At 41.6% G+C, this 19,971-nt stretch overlaps 1 pseudogene; it reads right to left on the bottom strand.

Moving 5' to 3' along the window:
• Positions 1-8,646: 8,646 nt before the first annotated feature.
• LOC147004642 (PR domain zinc finger protein 4 pseudogene) lies at positions 8,647-10,946 on the bottom strand (annotated as a pseudogene).
• Positions 10,947-19,971: the final 9,025 nt, after the last annotated feature.

The following is a 19,971-nucleotide window of genomic DNA, read 5'->3' as shown; positions in this document are numbered from 1 at the left end:
GACCCCATTTTAAAATGGGGAAGAGGTTTGGTCTGTGTTTTTTCACAAAAAGAAGATCAAGCGCTATGGCTGCTTGAAAGATTGGTTTGTTAATTGGACACAGATCCTGAATCTTGTAGTAAGTATGATTCTAACCTCTGTGATGATGGCTAAAAATCCTTTTTAGCCGAAGAAGTTAATTTGGAGCACAGCCTCCACTCTCAGAGAATTTTCGGCCTATCTGTCAATTCTCAAAGCCACCTCCCCCACACCTGGAGGCCAGAGTTTGAGCTTGATCACTGCTAATTTGCAACTGAATAGAGTACATGGACATCCCCAAAGAAGCTTTTTCTTCCCTGTAGTTTTTCAACTGTCTGGACTTTGTTTTACTAGCAAGTCAGTCTCTTCTTACAGCCTGATTTCAGCAAGCATGCAACCTTACCTCCAGCAAGGACAGGTGGCAGAATTTCATCTATATGAAGAAGTTATGGAGTATATATTGTGGCTTTGGTCTGATTTGGGAATAAGGTGTGCTATTAGGGCGGGTTAGCCAATGACAGGCAACCAGATTTTGGAACTATATCAATCTAAGACAGAGGTATATGCCAAGAGGCTGTGGTTTGTTAATAATACACCACAGTGCCATGTTTGTGTAAAATAAACACAAACAAGCTGCATATATACTCTTTGACAGATAAGAATAGCTTGGGAAAATCTGAGATTTCCCAAGCCAGGTGCAGCTGCCAGCCACCATAATTCCCAGTCAGGACTATGGAGCATAAATAAATTTTATGTCTCAGTCCAGCAATTTTTATTATGTACTCAGGGAGGAATTGTAACCTCCCCCAGCCTGAAGCAGGCACCTGTAGTGCAGCTTTCAGACTTGGCTGGTTTCTTTGATGTGTCAACTGCTCCTACTCATCTCAGAGATCCTGCTGCCTGCTGAGACACCCTTGAGACATTCCAGAGACATATCCTATGCTGAGACACCCTTGAGACATTCAGGAGACACATCCTATCTAGCACATGGCCTACAGGCTGGCTCCGGGCACCAAGGACTGACTGGCAGGGGGATGGGCCTAGCCCCTATATAAGCTTAGACTCTAAGTAAACTTCAAGGTGTCTTGAACCAAGTACTTTTGTCTTGGCATCTTTATTTTTCTCTCCGTCTAGTCTCTCTTTCAGCCCCAGCCTGCCTTTCAGGAGTACCCAGTTCATGTAGGCCACAGGTGGCTTAAAACTACACTAATATGTGTGTTTTCAGGGCTCACCATTTGTAACTGGACAACAAAATAATATGGGAAAGACCCCCTTTCCTCCTCCCAATTTCCTTGATTGTCTATAGTTTCTTGTATAGGGTCAAGACCTCAAGGTCTTTTCTCCATCCACTTTGGCACATGCATTGGTGTCATCTTTGTTCCGGTCACATTTGAGCTGTTATACTAGCAAGACTTTATGAGTACAGCTTCTGATTTTACTAGGACACATTACACAGCAAACTCTCTGTTCCTCTGGCCCTCACAGTCTTCCAACTATTCTTCTGCAGTACTCCCTGAGCCTTAGGTGTGGGACTATTTATAGTTATATCCTCTAAGATTGGGCTTTAATTTTCTCCATTTTGATTGGTTGTGTTTTTATGTGGTGATTTTTGTTTGTTGCAAAGAGAAGGGTTTTTATGAAGAATTATTTATTTATTTTATATGAGTACACTGTAGCTGTTCTTAGCCCTACTTGAAGACACCATCAGGTCCCACTGCAGATGGTTGTAAGCCACCATGTGCTTGCTGGAAATTGAACTTGGTACCTCTGAAAGAGCCACCAGTGGTCTTTACCACTGGGTTATTAGGGACTATGGTTGTTTCATAAGTTAGAGTTTGTAGATTTCTCCTCCAATAACCATGACTTCATGAGTATTGAGTAACTACGTAGATTTCTGGTATTAGGCATCTTTTACCACTTGTAGAGCTGTCATAAGTCAAGTTGAAGTGAAAATCTTGTCGGCCAATTCATGTATGAGAGTTTCATGAATATTCTAGCTAGATGTGTTTCATAAATGTTCTAGTTTAGGAGGGTTTTTAAAAATATATATTTAATAGAGAAAAGAGAAGTCACATCTTGAATGCCAGTGGCGTTATCACATGTGCTATATTCTTAAAGTTAAATTTTTAGTGAAAGATCATGCCAACTAAGCACTAGCAGTATCTCTATGCTTCATGACTATAAATCAAATGTGACCAGACTTCATGGCTGTTATTGCCATGCATTATTTACCATAATAAACTGTGCTTTAGTTTCTAATTGCTGAGAAAAGTACTTGACAAAAACAACTTAAACAGACACACAAACAAAAAGATTTATTTTGGCTTACAGTTTGATGATACAGTTCATCATGGCAGGAAATGCATGACAGAAAGAGCACTAGGTAGCTAGTCACATTGGATTCAACATCCAGAAGCAGAGAAATGAATGCTGAATGTTCCACTTGTTTTTCATTTTTATTTACTCTGGAACACAGCTTGTGGAATGGGGGCAACCATATTTAGATAGAATTTGTGCTGGATGCTGTCTTCCTAGTGTGATGGTGATGAGGGTTTGGAATATAAAGATGGAGACTGTACAATATATTTGGGCATAGCAGCCTCGTAAATCCCAAATTGCTATCATGGAACTAGACCAAGTCTGTGATTGAATGAACTCTTGTGAGACTGCATTGTTATAAAGTAAGGCCACTCTTGGCCCAGTCCCCATTGGTATAGTATCATTTCCTTTGTGCTGCAACATCATGGTGTGATACAGACAGAATAGACTGCTGACCAGGGTATGTGGAGACTTATAAGCCAAATAGACCTCCTTTCTTCAAAACCTAATAGAGAGTGTTAAGCCTGCTGCAGTGGTGTATGCCTTTAATTCCAGAACTCAGGGGACAGAGATAGTGAATTTTCCTAAGTCTGAGGTCACCATGGTCTTCACAGTGAGTTCCAGGCTAGCCAAGGCTAAACAATGAAACCCTGCATTTAAAACAAACAAGAGTTATAAGTCTAGTATTTTTTTACAACAGCTTAAAAAACCCCCAAAAGATATCTCTTTTATATGACCTTAAATATATTTACAGTTGTGAGAAGAAACACACATAAGGAGTCACAACTTCTGCCACTGGATAGGAAGAGAGAAAATTATTTTTAATTTTTTTAATATTTTTTATTACGTATTTTCCTCAATTACATTTCCAATGCTATCCCAAAAGTCCCCCATATCCTCCCCCCCACTTCCCTACCCACCCATTCCCATTTTTTTGGCCCTGGTGTTCCCCTGTACTGGGGCATATAAAGTTTGCGTGTCCAATGGGCCTCTCTTTCCAGTGATGGCCGACTAGGCCATCTTTTGATACATATGCAGCTAGAGTCAAGAGCTCCGGGGTACTGGTTAGTTCATAATGTTGTTCCACCTATAGGGTTGCAGATCTCTTTAGCTCCTTGGGTAATTTCTCTAGCTCCTCCATTGGGAGCCCTGTGATCCATCCAACAGGTGACTGTGAGCATCCACTTCTGTGTTTGCTAGGCCCTGGCCTAGTCTCACAAGAGACAGCTATATCTGGGTCCTTTCAGCAAAATCTTGCTAGTGTATGCAATGGTGTCAGCATTTGGAAGCTGATTATGGGATGGATCCCTGGATATGGCAGTCTCTAGATGGTCCATCCTTTCATCACAGCTCCAAACTTTGTCTCTGTAACTCCTTCCATGGGTGTTTTGTTCCCAGTATTAATCCTTTTATTAATGTTTTAGCTACTGTTCAATTGCTATGAACAAACATCATGATCAAGGCAATTCTTATTATCTATTGGGGACCTTCCTTATAGTTTTATGGGGTTAATTCATGATCATACTGGCAGGAAGCAGACAGACACAGAGCTGAGAGCTTTTACATCCTGATTTATAGGCAGCAGGCAGAGAGAGAGAGAGAGAGAGAGAGAGAGAGAGAGAGAGAGAGAGAGAGAGGGGAGGGGAGAAGGAGGGGGATGGGGAGGGAGAGAGGGAGAAGGAGAGGGAGAGATAGAGACAGAGATGGGGAAGAAAGAGAGAGACTGTACCTAGTGTGGACTTTTGAAAAATCAAACCCTACAAACCCACTCCCAGTGACACATCTCAAAAAGACCACAACTCCTAAACTCCCAATTCTTTCCAAATAGATCCATTCAGTTGGGTATAAACATTCAAACATATGAGCCTATGAGAGCCAGTCTCATTTAAACCACCATAATTAATAAAATGGTTTACTATGTAGTTATCTGTGTTTTCATTTATTCTTTGAGAATTTTGTATATATTTTTTCTCCCCTCAAACTCTTCCTAGATTCACCTATCCACCCACTCAATTTCATGTTATCTCTCATAAAACACACACACACACACACACACACACACAACTGGATCTGATTTGTATTGGCTAACTCCTCCTGAAGGATTATGGGGCTGTCCTGTAGTGTTAATATACTCAATGTCATTCTATTGAAGAAAATTGAATTTTCCTTCTCTAAATAGATATCAATTGCAAATATCTTCTTTTCTAGAGTGATGTTCCCTTTCTTCTTGCTAGGATTTTCTCTGGCTTGAGCTCTTATAGATACTGTGCACGTTGTCAATAGTCTCTATGAGTTCTATGTAGCTTCGCTGTTTTGTCTTGAAGGTGATATGTTTTTTTTTTTTTGTTGTTGTTGTTGTTGTTTTATTTTGGTTTGGTTAAGTTTGCTTTGGTTTGGTTTTTGGATTTTTTTTTTTTTTTGCTGTTGTCCACAATTACTAGTTATCAAAATTGTTCTGTTCCTCTTTTGCATAGATCTCTGAGCCTTGAATGGAGAAGTGAGATAACGACATCCCATTAGGAATGACTGCTCCCAAGTTTCTGCACATTGTCCAATTATGGGTCTCTTTGTTAATTACCATCTACTACAAGAAGTTTCTGAAAGAATAGTGGAACAATGCTCTGCTCTATGAGTATAGCAGTATGCTATCTAATTGCTACATTCGTTTAACTGAATAATTGTCTAAAGGCCATGATCTAGCTGGATCTCAAGTTCCTGGCCTTATTAACTTATAAGCAATGGGCTCCATGTTACAGAGCGAACTTTAAATACTATTTTTAAAAGTGGCTATCCATGTAATTTTGGGTCTGGATTACCTACTCAGAATAATATTTTCTAATTTCATCAATTTGCCTGCAAAATCCGTGATGTCCATTTTTTTAATGGCTAGATAGTATTCCATTGTTTTATTAATCACATTTATTTGTATCCATCCTTTGTTTGAGGAACTTTTGGGTTGTTTACAGTTTTTGGCTACTGTGAATAAAGCTTCTATGAACATAGAGGCAGAAATGTCCTTGTGATATGATGGACAATCTAATGGGCAAATGCTGGGTCTTCGGGTAGAACTATTTCCAGTTTTCTGAGAAATAGCCAGATTGATTTCCTGACTGGTTGTATAAGTTTTCATTTCCACCAGCAATGGAGTAGTGTTCCCCTTGCTCCAAATCCTCACCAGCATGTGCTTTCCCTGGAGATTTTGATCTTAGCCATTCTGATGGGTATAAAATAGAATCTCAGGGTCATTTTCTTTTGCATTTCCCTGATGTCTAAGGACATTGAACATTACTTTAAGTGTTTCTCACCCATTCAAGATTCCTCTGTTGAGAATTCTCTGTTTAGTTCTGTACTCTTTTTTTTTTAATTGGATTATTTGGTTTGTTGGTGTCATAAAGTACAGGATACCCATGCTACACTCCACAGATCAAAATAAGCTAATCAAGAAGGAAGATACAAGCAAAGGTGCTTGAATCTCACTTAGAAGGGGGAATAAAATAGTCATTGAAGGAAGATAAAGGGAGGGAACTAGGTGGGAGACGCAATGGGGAGGGTGGGGGAGTTCAGGATCAGGTGTGAGAAGGAAAGGAGAGATAGCTAGATGGCCCTGAAAATAAATGGAAAGCTACAGCTGGCGGGGTGGAGAGTGGGGAGCATTTCTAGGATGTACCAGAGACCTGGGATTGGGGGGAGCCTTCCAGGAGGCTATGGGGGTGACTTCAGCTGAGACTCATAGCAGTGGAGATATGGAACCTGAAGAGGCCACATCCTGTAGCCAGGCAGGACCCACAGTTGAGGGAAAAGGACACCAACCCAGCCACAAAACTTTCAACTGAAAATTTGTCCTGTCTACTAGAAATTCAGGGAGGAAGATGGAACAGAGACTGAGAGAATGACCAACTAATAACAGACCTGACTTGAGACCTCTCTCGTAGGAAGCACCAATCCTAGTCATTGTTACTAATACTCTGTTATGGTTGTAGACAGAATCCTAGCATAACTGTCTTCTGAGAGGCTCTCCCAGCAGCTGATGGAAACAGATGCAGAGACCACAACCAAACATTGGACAGAGCTTGGGGAGTCTGGTGGAATAGTTGAGGAGGGATTGAGGGACCCAGAGACAATAGGGACCCTACTACAAGAACAACAGAGTCAAATAACCTGGACCCTCGGGGCCTCTCAAAGACTGAACTACCAACCAAAGAGCATACAAGTTTTGGACCTAGGCCTCCCTGCACATATATAGCAGATGTGCAGCTCCATCTTCATGTGGGTTCTCAAAAAGCTGAAATTGGGGCTGTCCCTAAAGCTGTTGCCTGTCTATGGAATCCATTCTCCTAACTGGGCTGCCTTGTCTGGCCTCAGTGGGAGAGGATGTGCCTAGCCATGAAAAGACTTGACGTGCCACAGTGGGCAGATACTCAGGGAAGGGGGTCCTCTATTCTCTCATAAGAGAAGGAAAGGGGGTCAGGGAGGGGCTGTGTGAGGGGGAGACCAGGAGCTGGGCAGCAATTGAGATGTAAAATGAATGAATGAGTGGAAAATGCAGTTGATTACTTCCCTGACATTTATGCAACTACTGTACCAGTGGGTATATTTCTCCTTAATGTAATTTGTAGGGATTTATCTGGGTGAGATGGATCCTTACTTTTCTCCAACAATAGTTTGTATAGCACCTTCCAGCACCATTAATGATAGACACCAGGGTAAAGATGTCCAGTTGAGTACCAGCTAGAAATATCCATGTTAATGTCACTAAGGAGTGTGAGTTTAAGATGAACTCAGATCAGGTCCATGTCTCTGCCCTATCACTTAGCACCATCAAGAACTTAAGTAAATTTTGAGTTCTTCATCAATAAAGTGAGGCTGAGAAAAATTGTCTTGTAAAACATTGAAAACATGTAATATTGGAAGAAGTTGCGCTGGAGAGATGGCATTCCAGATAGCTACTTACAACCATTTTTTAGATGCCTTGGGATTTGTCACATTTTTCAGGCCTGTATGGGCATTGGGCTTGCATATGGTGCACATACATACATGCAGGGAAAAAAAAACACTTATTCACATAAAATAGAAATAAATATTTTTTCATTAAAAATGACTTTAATTCTTCCTAGAGGAATACATGTTTGAGTGAAATACATTCATTCTATAAATACATTAGCAGCAAAACCTTCCCAGCAGAGTCCTCTGCTCAAGCCAAGGCTGTGCCTTTGAGCAGGAAGGCATGTCCCATCAATCCTGTCAAGTTCAGGGTGCCTGCTTCTGGAGGAAAGCTGGGTATGCCTGCTCACAGGGAGTGACTAATAAGCCTTCTCCATCTTCCAAATCCTTTGGTATCCTCTACACTTAGCTGGTGAGGACCTTCAGCAAGGAAGACAACTGGGAAGGCCTAACTGAAACCCACAATGCATTTGGAACTACTTGTGACTTTCAGCTAGCAACATTTTAATGGTTTTCATAAAGTAAACCTACATTTCAAAAAAACAAAAACAAAACAACAACAAAACAACAACAAAACAACAAAAAACATCATTCTCCTCCTTCCTCCTGAGGGCAGAAGAACCAATGTTGTCAGGTGAGCCCATGTGCACTTGCTGACTAGAGACTACCCAGCATGCATTATCTGAACACTGTTAATGTTCTAGGTCCTCTCTGAAAGACTGAAGGCTTTCCTGAAGAGAAAAGGCTAGACCACAAAGATGTGCACATACACATAACCATGTGGCTAACCTTGGCTTCTATCAAAGTTGGGCTTCTGGACCTTTTTCTCTATCAGCCACTGTCCTCTGATCCATGCCTGCTTCTTTACCTGCCCTCTCAACCCCTGCTGAGACTGAGGGGCAGGAGCCAGAAGGTAGGCAGGTGTTCCTTTTTAACTAACCAATCACAGTCGCCCTAACACTTGCAAAGCTGTTACAACTCTCTCTGAAATGCACTCCTTACAATAGTGCTTAGTGTGTAGTTAACAGTGGGAAGGCTCAAGTCACCTTGGCTGGGGGTAGGGGGGGGGGGAATGGAACAATGTGAGAGAAATCTGATTTGTGTGGACAAAAGGGCACTTTGACTCAAGCATAAATGTATCTCCCAAATTACATGTAAATAAACAGAGAGTAAAAGTTGGCCCTCTCATTGCCAACCATTACTGAGAAGTAGGACAGATGCATGCCTCGTCTGCCAGTCCATCTTAAAGAATCCACTGGACATTGCTCTGTGAGTGCTTTAGCTATCTCCACTCCGTCCACTTCTAACAGTGGGTTGGTTTTATGTTTTCCCAATGTGTGCTCCACCCAAAGCAGTTGTTCTCTCCTCCTATTTATGTGCAGAGAGAGACTCATCTGTTGAATAAATAGCACTGCTCATCCTGCAGTCCTCTGTCCTCATGGAGTCTGTGAGACCTTCTTCCGCTGAGTCATCATCCTCTTCCTCCTCCTGTGCAGAGCAGCTGGAGCTGGGGTCTTTGCAGGTCTTTAGGTGGTGAGTGAGATGGTACTTGGTTAGATAAGCCTTTGCACATTTTTCGCAGACACAATCTCGTTTTCTTTCGTGAGAATTGAGATGCTCAATTCAAGTGGTTTGTTCTCAAGAACAGTTTATCACACTTTGGACACTTGATCTGGTGTTCTTGTGTGTGGGTGATCACATGCTGCTTGGGGTCCTGTCTACGCATGAACAGCTTGTCACAGTAACCACACTTGAGATTCTTCTCACCCCTGTAGATGACCATCTGAGACTACAGGTGAGCCTCCTGCATGAAAGACTTGTCACACAAAGTATACCTATAGTTCTTCTGACCTGCATGTATTTTGAGGTGTGTCCGTAGGTTGCTTGGATCACTAAAAGCCTTGCTACAAAAATCACACTTGTGAGGCTTCATACCCATGTGACCCATAAAGAGAATGTGGAGTTTGGAAGGCGAGAAAAAAGCCTGGGGGCACATTGAACACAATGAATAGGAACTGCACTCCTTGCCACAGTTACAGAGGTACACATCTGGGTGTTCAGGAACACCTATCTGTTGAGCATAATTCCAGCTGTAATAGAAAAGCAGCTCATTTTCAGGAAGGATGTCTTGTGAGGTACAGAAATAGATTTTTCCATCATGGGGATAGGCCACCAAATTCTTCTTCACGGTTCCTGGCTTTGCGCACAAACATCATCTAATTACACTCATTTTCATCAGTTGTAATGATACAGAACTCTAGAACACCATTGTGGTATATCTTCCAGACATGGTTAACTGCCTTATCTGTCCACTATGCTACTTCCAAGGAGTGACTCTGCTGACCAATTAGAGGCCCGAAGCAAGTCCGCACAGGAATGGTTGGTTTCTGCAGTCCATACACCAACATCTCTTCCTACAATGAACTGGCAGAGAACAACCTGCTTCTTGCCCTGCTCTCTATCGGTGTATCAGGAACAAAGTCACTGGTCCCTGATCAGGGCAATCTGAGGGGTAGGCTCAGTCACAAAGAGTGCACCAAATTGTAAACAAGGTTGCCATGTTTTTCTTGTTTGAGTTGGAGTCTTCCATTTGCAGTGAAGATGGTACAAAAGACAAACTGTCTGAAGATACATCTACATGACCCGTCCCCATGGCAACCTCCTGTGTGATGGAAGAGACAGCCACAAGCTCTAGGCTAAGGCCAACTTCATGAAGGGAAACAGATTCTAGGGAGGCCAGGTTGTGTGAGGTAGAGAGTGCCACGCTTACAGAGTTGGCACTCATGACTACAGTGTGAATGGAGTCACGGAGAGTACTGTCAGACATCCCATTGACCTGGTTTGCAATGTGGTCAGTCTCCATGACCACAGGAAGCTCCAGACCATTCCCGTGAATGGGTATCACACCACCATGTCCTACAGTGTCTGCTGTAAGGCTGTTGCTCACAGAATCCACAGAGAGAGAGGCTCCTGACTTCTGGAGCCATTTGGGATTTGGGAATGCTCTCCTGTAACACCATCCATTGTAAGCTCCTCTGCCATTCCATCTGTGGAGATTGGGCTGGTAACCCTAGAAACATTCTCCACAGTGATTGTTGTGTCCAATGTTACGTCGTGACCATCATTAGGATGAAGACTTTGGGCACCATGTGTGTTTACAGATCGAGAGTTTATTGAAACAATGCCTAGTTCTAATCCAACATTTCCATTGGCCTGATAGGGATCTAGTGCTGAAGGGTTGTTGGTGATAGATAATGCTGTATTTCCATCAACATTTATAGAGTTGGGGAGTTGGGGAGGATATACTGAGGAGGTGGTCTGTCAGCTAAATAAGATAAAATGCCAAGTAGAGTGGTTCTGAAGTAACTGGTCTCTAGGTGAGGGTAAGGTGGTGGAGGTAGGGTGTAGTTCCTCTCCGGAAGCTCACACATTACTCCTCAGTCGCCAATACCCACGGGGAGCATCAGAGACAAGGCAGAGAGCTCAGGGAGGGACCCAGGATTGGAATTGCCACTGGAAGTCCTGGGGCAGGGACAGCACTGTGAGAGGGAGAGGCAGCCAATCCCAGGTGACTTCCTGAGACTGGCAGGGCATTCATTGCTCACAGAGGATGAAGACAGCTGCTCCATTTCCACTGGGCTTAAGTTCCTGTCATTCATCCTGCGCATCCAGGACAGGGGGCCTGAATCTGCTAGGTGCCCGCTGGGGACAGGGTCACTTGCTACCAGATCCTGCCCATGGCCACGCCTCCCAGCATTGCCCAACATCTCCACCATCTCCGAGGGCCCCTGGTTGTGCTCTGCAGGGAGAGCCTGGTATGCGGGGTGGCGCCAGGGGCTGTTTTCCCAGAAGTGCTGGCAACCAGACTGGCTGACCTGAGGCGCAAGCCACTCCAGCCACCTGGCTCTTCTTCCGGCCTGACTTCGGCCCTGACACTCCTGCCTCCCGGGACCCGCGCCCAGTTTACAGCTCCCCTAACATTTCCAGCCTGGCTCTGCCAGGTCAGGCCCACTGCCTTCTCAGGGCCCAGAAATAAATATTTTTAAAGAGACATGGAAGCTGTGGCTTATAAGTATTGTCATTTTATTTTTCATTTTAACACTAGACATTACTACCAGCAACCTTGTCCTTTTTAAAATGTCAGTATATATAAAAAATATGCAACATTTTCAGCAAAAATAAATCCATTGCAAATAAAGCTACAATACTTTTTCTCATGTGAAACAGTCATTTCATTAATTTGGGGGAAATTCCATACAATGAAATTAAACCTCAGTAGTCATACTGTTTACATCAAAAAACTAAAACCTACCACTCAGATACCTGGAGACATCCAGGTGGTGATCATTTGTTCACCGCCAAAATAAAGCTCTCTCTTAAGAGTTTACCACATTGCACTCAAGGTAATCTAATTATTAAAGTGTTCCTTTTAATGAAATAGGCTCTACTAACCACTCTGCCCAGGATAGAGTATAATCATCATGGCTTTGTGGCTTCTCTTTTAGGATATTATCCTTCCTTCAGAAACATCTTGCAGGTGGTACCTTTCTTGGTATGCTCACATGTATGAGACTAGACAACTTAGATCCTTGGCCCAAGTGGAGATGCCAGTGGTTTACTCTCATTTACTTATAATCCCCAAGTAAATGTTAATTACTTCTTCCAGACCAGCTTAGATTTTAGGAGGTGGGGCAGGGTTCTAGACAGGGATTATTTGCATAGTACTGGCCATCCTGGAACTCACACAGTAGAGCAGCACATTGAACAGGAACTCACCAAGAGCTGCTTGCCTCTGATTTCAGAGTGCTGAGATTAAAAGCATATACTATCATCACTCAAGCCCAGCTTTTAGTTTCTGATCTCCAATATGAATAATTACCTTAGTCTTTTTGTTCACAAGTTCATAGTCTCATGTAGCTCACCATCAATTAATATGATATACTCTCTTTTGTACATACATTGCAATTCCCAAATGATTCAAAATGCCTGGCTTCAGGTTACCTACAGCTCATTTAGAAATTTCTGCCCTCCTTACTACTTATTCCTAAATCTCTTATTTATATTTACGTCCTAGTTTCACTACTCATCTACTAAAGTATCACACAAAGACTCTACAGACTTTGTGGTGACTGACTTCATATGCATTTTATTATTACTACTATTTAAGAACAGATGGAAATGTAATGTCTGGGTGTTAAGTCAGCAAAACCGTGAGTGGCATGTCTAATTTATTATGATTTAATTTTTCCCACATTCTTTGAATAAGCTAAGAATATCATGGTATATGTCTTGTTATTTGCTGAAAGAAATAATGGAATAAGAAAAAAAGGAAAAGTTCACTATCATTTTCTTTGCTCTTTTACGTAGTATATGTATTATGGGATTTATTCATACACCTATGAAAATTGATATTGTGTTGCTATATATCGAGTGCTAACACTCATGTAACTTTCAATGTAATGGCAATATTCACAGTGTGCATATTGTGTGTTCAGAACCAAGGCTACACTCAAGCCCCATGATGAAACGCAAGTAAGTACTGCTGGAAATGCCTTAGACTCACTAACATTTAATTTTGAAGTAAATTTTGTTTATTTTATATAAATACTTTTTGTTGTTGCCATATTTGGGAACACCCCACTCCTACATTATGTTATTACACTTAGGAAGACTACAATTATTTGTGGGACAAATTATGAGGCCTGCTTACAGCACTTCCAGATATGAGGAATAAGGCAAGGGAATTCAACAGTGCTAGCTTTCAAGACAGGAAAAGTCACTGTCACACCATACCTGTGCTAGATTCAAGACCTTGGAAAATTGGGGCTTCTGATGTGGCTACAATTGCTACTTGTTTGTCAGAGGTGCTGCCTCCACTCTCATTGTACGTGAGGTATTATTTTCCTCTTCCTTGAAGACAGATGGAATTCTAGTTGTAGAATGTTTCTGACATCTGTATGTTGTCTTTCTTTTACATCACTCCCTGGTGATTATTTAATTATTTCTGAGATTGTATGTTTTCTGTATTTTCTTTACTGTCTTCCAAGCAATTGTCATAATGGAATTTCCTAGTCCACATTTTTACCCTAGAAGGGCAAAAAAAGATGTCTGAATGCAGTTGACCTCTGAGACCCTTTCATGATCCCTACAGTGAGATATGAAGTTCGTCCCACTGAAGTTCTCTGGGCAAATGGACTGCTTATGTCTCACATGTCTAAACTGAGTGAGCTTTCTGAAGCTAAGTAATGGGTATTAAACACTTCTTTCTTAAAACTGCCCAACTTAACTAAGCCTATTTCTCTAGCCCTATGGCTTGCTTTAAATGGAATTCTCATAGAAAAGGCAAAGTTTCATGTTTGTACAGTACTCCCTTACTTTCAGGTATCTGCATTTTTACAGCCTTATCTTTTGGAACTCTTTAGCACTCTCATCTACCATGCAAATATTTCTTCATGGCTCTTTGTATAAGAAAATAGTTCTTATTGCAAAGCCTTAAGTGAAAGCATTGTGATGACTTATAAGAACACTACTAGGGGAGTTCTCAGAACCCAGTTCTCAGAACTAGGGATGTTCTCAGAACATCATAAGGTTAACCAGAACCTTATGATGTTAGGAAGTTAGACATTACTTTTTGAATTTTGGTTTTGGATGATCAGACAGGGATTTTTCTAGTAAGATAAGCCAAGCCATATCATTTGTTACCAAGACATATTTGTATCCCCTTGAACTGTGAGACAAAATTCTTCCCTTCAGTTTTCAGATATTCAGTAACAGCAAAGAAAAAGTAAGTGATACAATGTGAGTACTATCATGGACATTGGCTAATATTACTGTTGGACTTTTATAATCCTGATTTCTGTATAGTCTTTTGAGACCTATAAGATTTCATAGTGTGAAAGATCACTGATGGGCACGTGTCAGTACCCTTGCGGCCTTTATGCCTTCAAATTGATTGTAACAAATTTTCTAATTCTATAAATATTTGAGATTTTCCTAGAAAATCTCTATAATGTATTCAGAGTTTCTCTGGTCTCTTGTGCATTGTTGTACTTTATGGGGGTCACGTTTAGTAAGATCATCAGTGGATTGTTCTTGAGCTCTTCTCAGTATACTTAGAATTTCATTATCAAGGATATCCAGTTTATTCTTAATAGTGTCACACTAGCCACTCTGGTAAAATGTGTCAGTTATCTAGGTCCTAAGAGATTGTTTCCAAGATCTTCAAAATTGGCCCCAAACTGAAAACCTTTAAAAAATACTATATGTAACAGACTCTGTTATTTCACAAATCTCCAGGAGAAATAGTATCTGCATTCCCATGTTCCTTTTCAAAGGGTCTTTTCAGTAGCGGTGAATGGAGGGTTCTGACTGCAAGGTGCATGGTCTTTCTTGATTATGGGCCATTTTATCATATCATGCACATGAAATGCCTGCTTCTTAGAAATAATGAACAGGTATATATGTCAACACTAGAAGACCTATAAGAAATACCTCCACAAGCTTCAACTGTTTTTGTCTTTTTGTAAGGGATTTATTCAGTTCCTCTAATTGTTTAGGTTTTCCTGGGTTCCCTTAAAGAATTTATTCATTTCCTCTTCAAAGATCTCTATCATCTTTATATAGTTGGTTTTAAGAGGCGTGTGTATGTGTTTGTGCATGCACATGTGTGCATGCTTTAGGTATATTGGAATGTTCAGGGCCTTCAAAGGTGGGATTGTGGGGCAGTGGGCTGCACACCGCCTGGTCTCCAGTCGAGCACTAGTCTTGAACCCTCGAGGACCCAATGGGTGGTGATTTCCACCTACATGGGACAGAAGGCATTTGATCATGTCTCCTGGACCTGGCTCCTGTTGAAGTTATTGCCCCCACAGCCCCCACAGGAGATGAGTGTGGCTATCAGTCACATAGGAGCAGCACCAAGCCTTCCCACATGCAAATAAGGTTTCCCCCAAATTCTCTGTCCAAGCCAATGAGAAGTACCAGCTGTCGAACCCTGAATCATCCCCAAAACTATATATAAATCCTATTCAGGGAATAAAAGGTGTGCGAGAACTACTCCATGATTTGACTCTTTTGTTCCAAAAGCTGTAGCACTTGGGAAGAGATCTTCTCTTCCAAAGAGCCACCTAAGGTCCCGCCACACTCCTCACTGGATAGCCTGCTTCTTCTTGGCCCAGCCTGACCTGTCTCAGTGCAAAGTGGTTAGGAGTTACTGAGCTACCTGGAAGGCATGGCAGAGACTTCCTCTTCCTGCCTGCACTCGCTTCCCTTTGCTACCCTCAAACGAAGCCTGGACAGAGATCTTCGTGGAAAACCTCTGGTACCCAAGGCCCAAAGTGGGATAACTGGGCTGTTATGGAGACATATTGCCTTGGGTGCTGATGGTTGTGGTTTTTATGGTGGTGTTTTGACATCTGGTTTGGGGATGATTTAAGGTCTAGATTCTGATTTCTGGATTTGTCTTCATTGGGTGGTTGCTTTGTTCCTCGGCTTCTGTTTCCTCTCTCTAATTTAAGGGAATGTGTTGGCTGTGTGATGCCTGTTTTCCTGGCCTGTTCAGCTGGTGTGCTCATAGGGAATGCCTGCTGGTTTTAGAGTTTGGACAAATGGGATGAGTTGAAGAAAGGAAGGCTGGAGAAGATCTTTGTGATGTTTGGTATGGAGTCATAGAAGACAGGAAGACCACAGTAGGTTTCCAGCTATAGATCTGGGGATGAGACTAGGAGAACTGGATCTCAGGAGAGGTATGGGTCTGCTTTCATACTATTTGCTGCCCGGGGAGGAGCTGCCCTTTCGGATACAAGGGGGTTACTGCTAGGGTTCGGGTCTGGAACACAGCAACCAGGTCGGGGAAGGAGGTAAAGAAGGATGGTTTGTAGGATCTACAGGAGATGTGGGCAGGGTTGAGAGAAGCCTGCAGTTTGTGTTCTGTTTGAGTGCTAGGGAGGAGAGTGGGGTATTGAGCCTAAGGGAACAAAGAAAGAGAGAGAAGGTCTGAGTGCAGCCTACCTGTTTTTGAGGGGAGGCATAGCTATCTGCTGGAGTTGGGGTCTGGGACAAAGCATCTAGTGTGGGGAATGTGGCTAGGTACGGATGGCCTATGGATCTACAGATGTCTGGATAGACAAGCGAAGGCTGCAGCTGGTGTTGTTTCAGAGCTAGGGATGACACTGTAGGATCTGGTTTTGGGAAACAGAGAGGGGAGAAGGTCTGCAGGCTGCCTACCTGGTTTTCTCTCCTATCCTTTTTTTAATTTTTTTTTAATAGACCACTTAGTCCAGTTAGTTTTGTCCAGATATACATAGGTATACGTGTTATGTTTCATTATGCTTTAAACAGGGACAAACAGCTGAGGTACCTACTGAACATATCAAATTTGACCTGGCAGCCAGGTTCTCCCTGCATCCCTCAGTCTTACCTGCTACAAGGCCTTCCTGGCTGGCCTACCTCATCCCCTACCCTGAAATCTCCAGTGCAGGGGGCTGGGCTGCTCTTCCCTATGTAACATTTTTGGTTAGAGGCTTCCTGTGTAACTTTGGGCTTCCTGGCTGCTGCACCTGGTTTCCCTCTCTGTCCTTCCCTCTCCTTCACATGTCACAACTCTGTCTATTCATGTGGACTCTAGACTCTTCCAGATGTCTCAGCTTCTGCTTATACTCTCCAACATATCTATATTAACCCTTTTCCTCCATCAGACCTAGGAACAGTGATATCTCCTACGTTTTATTTCTTTTTCATTCAATAGAGTCATCCGGTGGAGCATGGGAAAGCTACCAGGGGATACAACCATGAAGAAAACTCAGCCTCTCTTCCTCAGGAGCCATCAGTTACCAATATATCCTCAGCTAGGGGTGAGATCTTATGAGTCTCAATGTCATCTATACTGGAATGTTGATTTAGGCCAACTTGTTAGGACTTGTGCCCTACTTTTTAACTGCCCCCATCTCCTGCCAAGGCCTTTGTATTACTATTACCCTTTCCAGTAAATGCCTGACTGACAGCCTCACACAATTTGTTCCAGTGCACATGACAGTCAGGTTGTATACCACCTTAGTTTCTGGGATTGCTGACCCTTGTTCTATCACTCATCATGCTGCATTTGTTCCTGGAAAGATAGTGGAAACTGCTGCCCACTGTCTCATCCCAAAGTCTCAGACCAAGTTTTCTTTTTCCATGAGACTCCAGAGAAGTCAACCAATATCAGATGGGCTACAGCTATCTGTACCTTGCCAGAAGAGACAACAAATTCAAGCTTCTTGTGGTTCTTTCCCGTGTTTACTTTCAGTCCTTTCTCCAGGCCCTAATCTTAAATATTTGGAGGCCAAGATTTTCCTCTTTATATTTAAATTGTACATATTTAAAAGGTACCATGTGATATTTTACTACATGTATTTATTGTGTACTGTTAAAGTTTGACTATAAATATTTCCTAAAACATTTCTTGTAGTAAAAATACTAATTTTTTATCCTAGCATTTTGAAATTACAGAATATCATTGTCATTAGAAGTCATCAAATGGGGCAAGAGTATGAGGTTTTTACTTCCAGCTATAGCTTACTACCCAGTGACCAACTTTTCCCCAACTCTTCCGTTCCCTTCGTCCTCATGAGCCTCTAATCTCATCATTCATTTAACTTAGATTCCAAGTAGTTTACATTAGATATACGAGTAAGATCACACAATACTTAAGGGAAATATGTCACATGTAGAAAGACTCTTACTTTCAGGGCACCTGTGCAAAGCATAGCTCTCCTGTACCCGGGGACAGTGGCCATTGAGAGATGAAATATCAGCCTTAAAAACCCACCTCAGCCTTCTAGGTCTGATGGCAGACCCCAGGCTGGGATCTCTGCAAATCCTTTTTTTTGAGCAGCATTCCTCTTTTGGAAGACTTCTAAGTAATAGCTACTTCACTCCAAACCCTTGTTATTAACCCCTCTGCAGACCCTATAGGAGACAGATATGTGCCAGTAATGATAATCATAGCCAAGCTGAAATAGTAAATCGAAAGCTCTGGACAGGTGTTCTGCTGTTACATACAAAGAATGGAGATACATATGTAACTCTTCCATACAGGCGTGGCCTTTTATGTAATTTCTATGTAAAGATACTAACTTTCTATAGGAAAGCTTAAAGCTATGGTTTCTGAACCTCTAATTGTTTGTGGTTGATTTTTATTGAGTTTTAGGCAAATACTGTCAAGTAATCCTTTGTGATGGGTCTTGCTATGCATCCCAGGAGGTCTTGAATGCAGTCCTCAAACTCCCAGTCCTCCTGCATCAGTTCCTCAGTTAAGTAACACTTCACTATTTTTTTTTATTTTCTTTGGTTTTTCTTTTAACTCTGCATTGCAAAAGCAGTATTTTAGGTTGAAAGTCATATATTTACTGCCAGAATTTTTAAAGTAATGAGTAAAAATGATTCAGTGACACAAGGCCTGCCTCTGGCTTGCAGGAGTGTAGTGCTGTTTACTTCTGAGGAATTCATTGACTGCTCTAGCTCTTCTTTCTACTATTCTTGTTGACTTCAGAAACTTCTAGTTCTTAGACTGCATTTTAAATATGATAAAGTTCACGTGCCACATTATAAGGCAGAGACTCTGTCTTTAAAGACATGGTAGTTATCATTAAGATTATTTTTATTTTTTAATCAGTGTTTTGCCTGCATGTTTATCTGTGCATCCTGTGCACACAGTATTCATGGAGGCCAGAAGGCATTGGACCCTCTAGAACTAGAGTTACAGATGGTTGTGAGCCACCACATTGGTACTGGAAATTGAACAGCAGCCATTACTCTTAGCCAATGAGCCATCACTTCAGCCCTACTAAAATAATTTAGAATGAAGATTGTGACTTATTAAAATTCCCTATTAATGGACAAGACTCTGGCTATATATGTGTATACTAAGAATAAGCACTTAGTGACATCTTAGTACCTCTTCTCAAGTACCACTTGTATTTTTTCAAAAGAAAATTCAATATCATATGTACAGTCAGTATAATATATTCATCTTCTCTGTGGCAAAAAATTGACTGTCCATTCTTGCCCTAGGTGGACATTTCTTTGTAACACTCTCAAATTCCTAAATAATATTTAAGTTGTTTCTTTACTCAAGCCTAGTCTCTGCCCTCTAATGAATCATGAGTCTGGTCCTTACCATTCCTGCAGGCTCATTCAGGCCACCACACAACCTCACTCAAATTTCTTCCCACTGATGAAATTGCAGCTGCCAAATATTTTGCCTTATAGTTTGCAAAACTATAAAGGAGAGCACAATATTTGGGAGGTAAAAATGCTAAAAAGAATAATTTGGATAGATATCATGTAATTAGACTGCTAGTCCTTGACTCAAAACACAAATTTTAATTTGTCTACTAACAGAGAACAAACCCATATGCAGTCTAAATATTACATAATTAGTATATCATAGCAATATTTGGAAAGCAGCATTTTGGTTCATGTATACCATCTTTATTGCCTATTCTAGTATAGTCCATAATGATTTATACTTAGCTTTTGTCATATTTCTCATATCGTCTCTATGCCATTTATAGCTTACACGGTATGTTACCCTCTTTCTTATATATTGTGGCTGCTAGACACTGATAACTCATTGTCAGTGCCTATACTAAATCCATTTCATACTAGATCCTGTGCTACTGGAGAAACTTCCAGATAACCAATGTTTAATTA

Source organism: Mus caroli, unplaced genomic scaffold (assembly GCF_978045245.1).
Source record: "Mus caroli unplaced genomic scaffold, Mus_caroli_1 scaffold_5, whole genome shotgun sequence".
In the NCBI taxonomy this organism is placed as follows: domain Eukaryota; kingdom Metazoa; phylum Chordata; class Mammalia; order Rodentia; family Muridae; genus Mus; species Mus caroli.
This window is presented reverse-complemented; position numbering and strand designations above follow the sequence as displayed.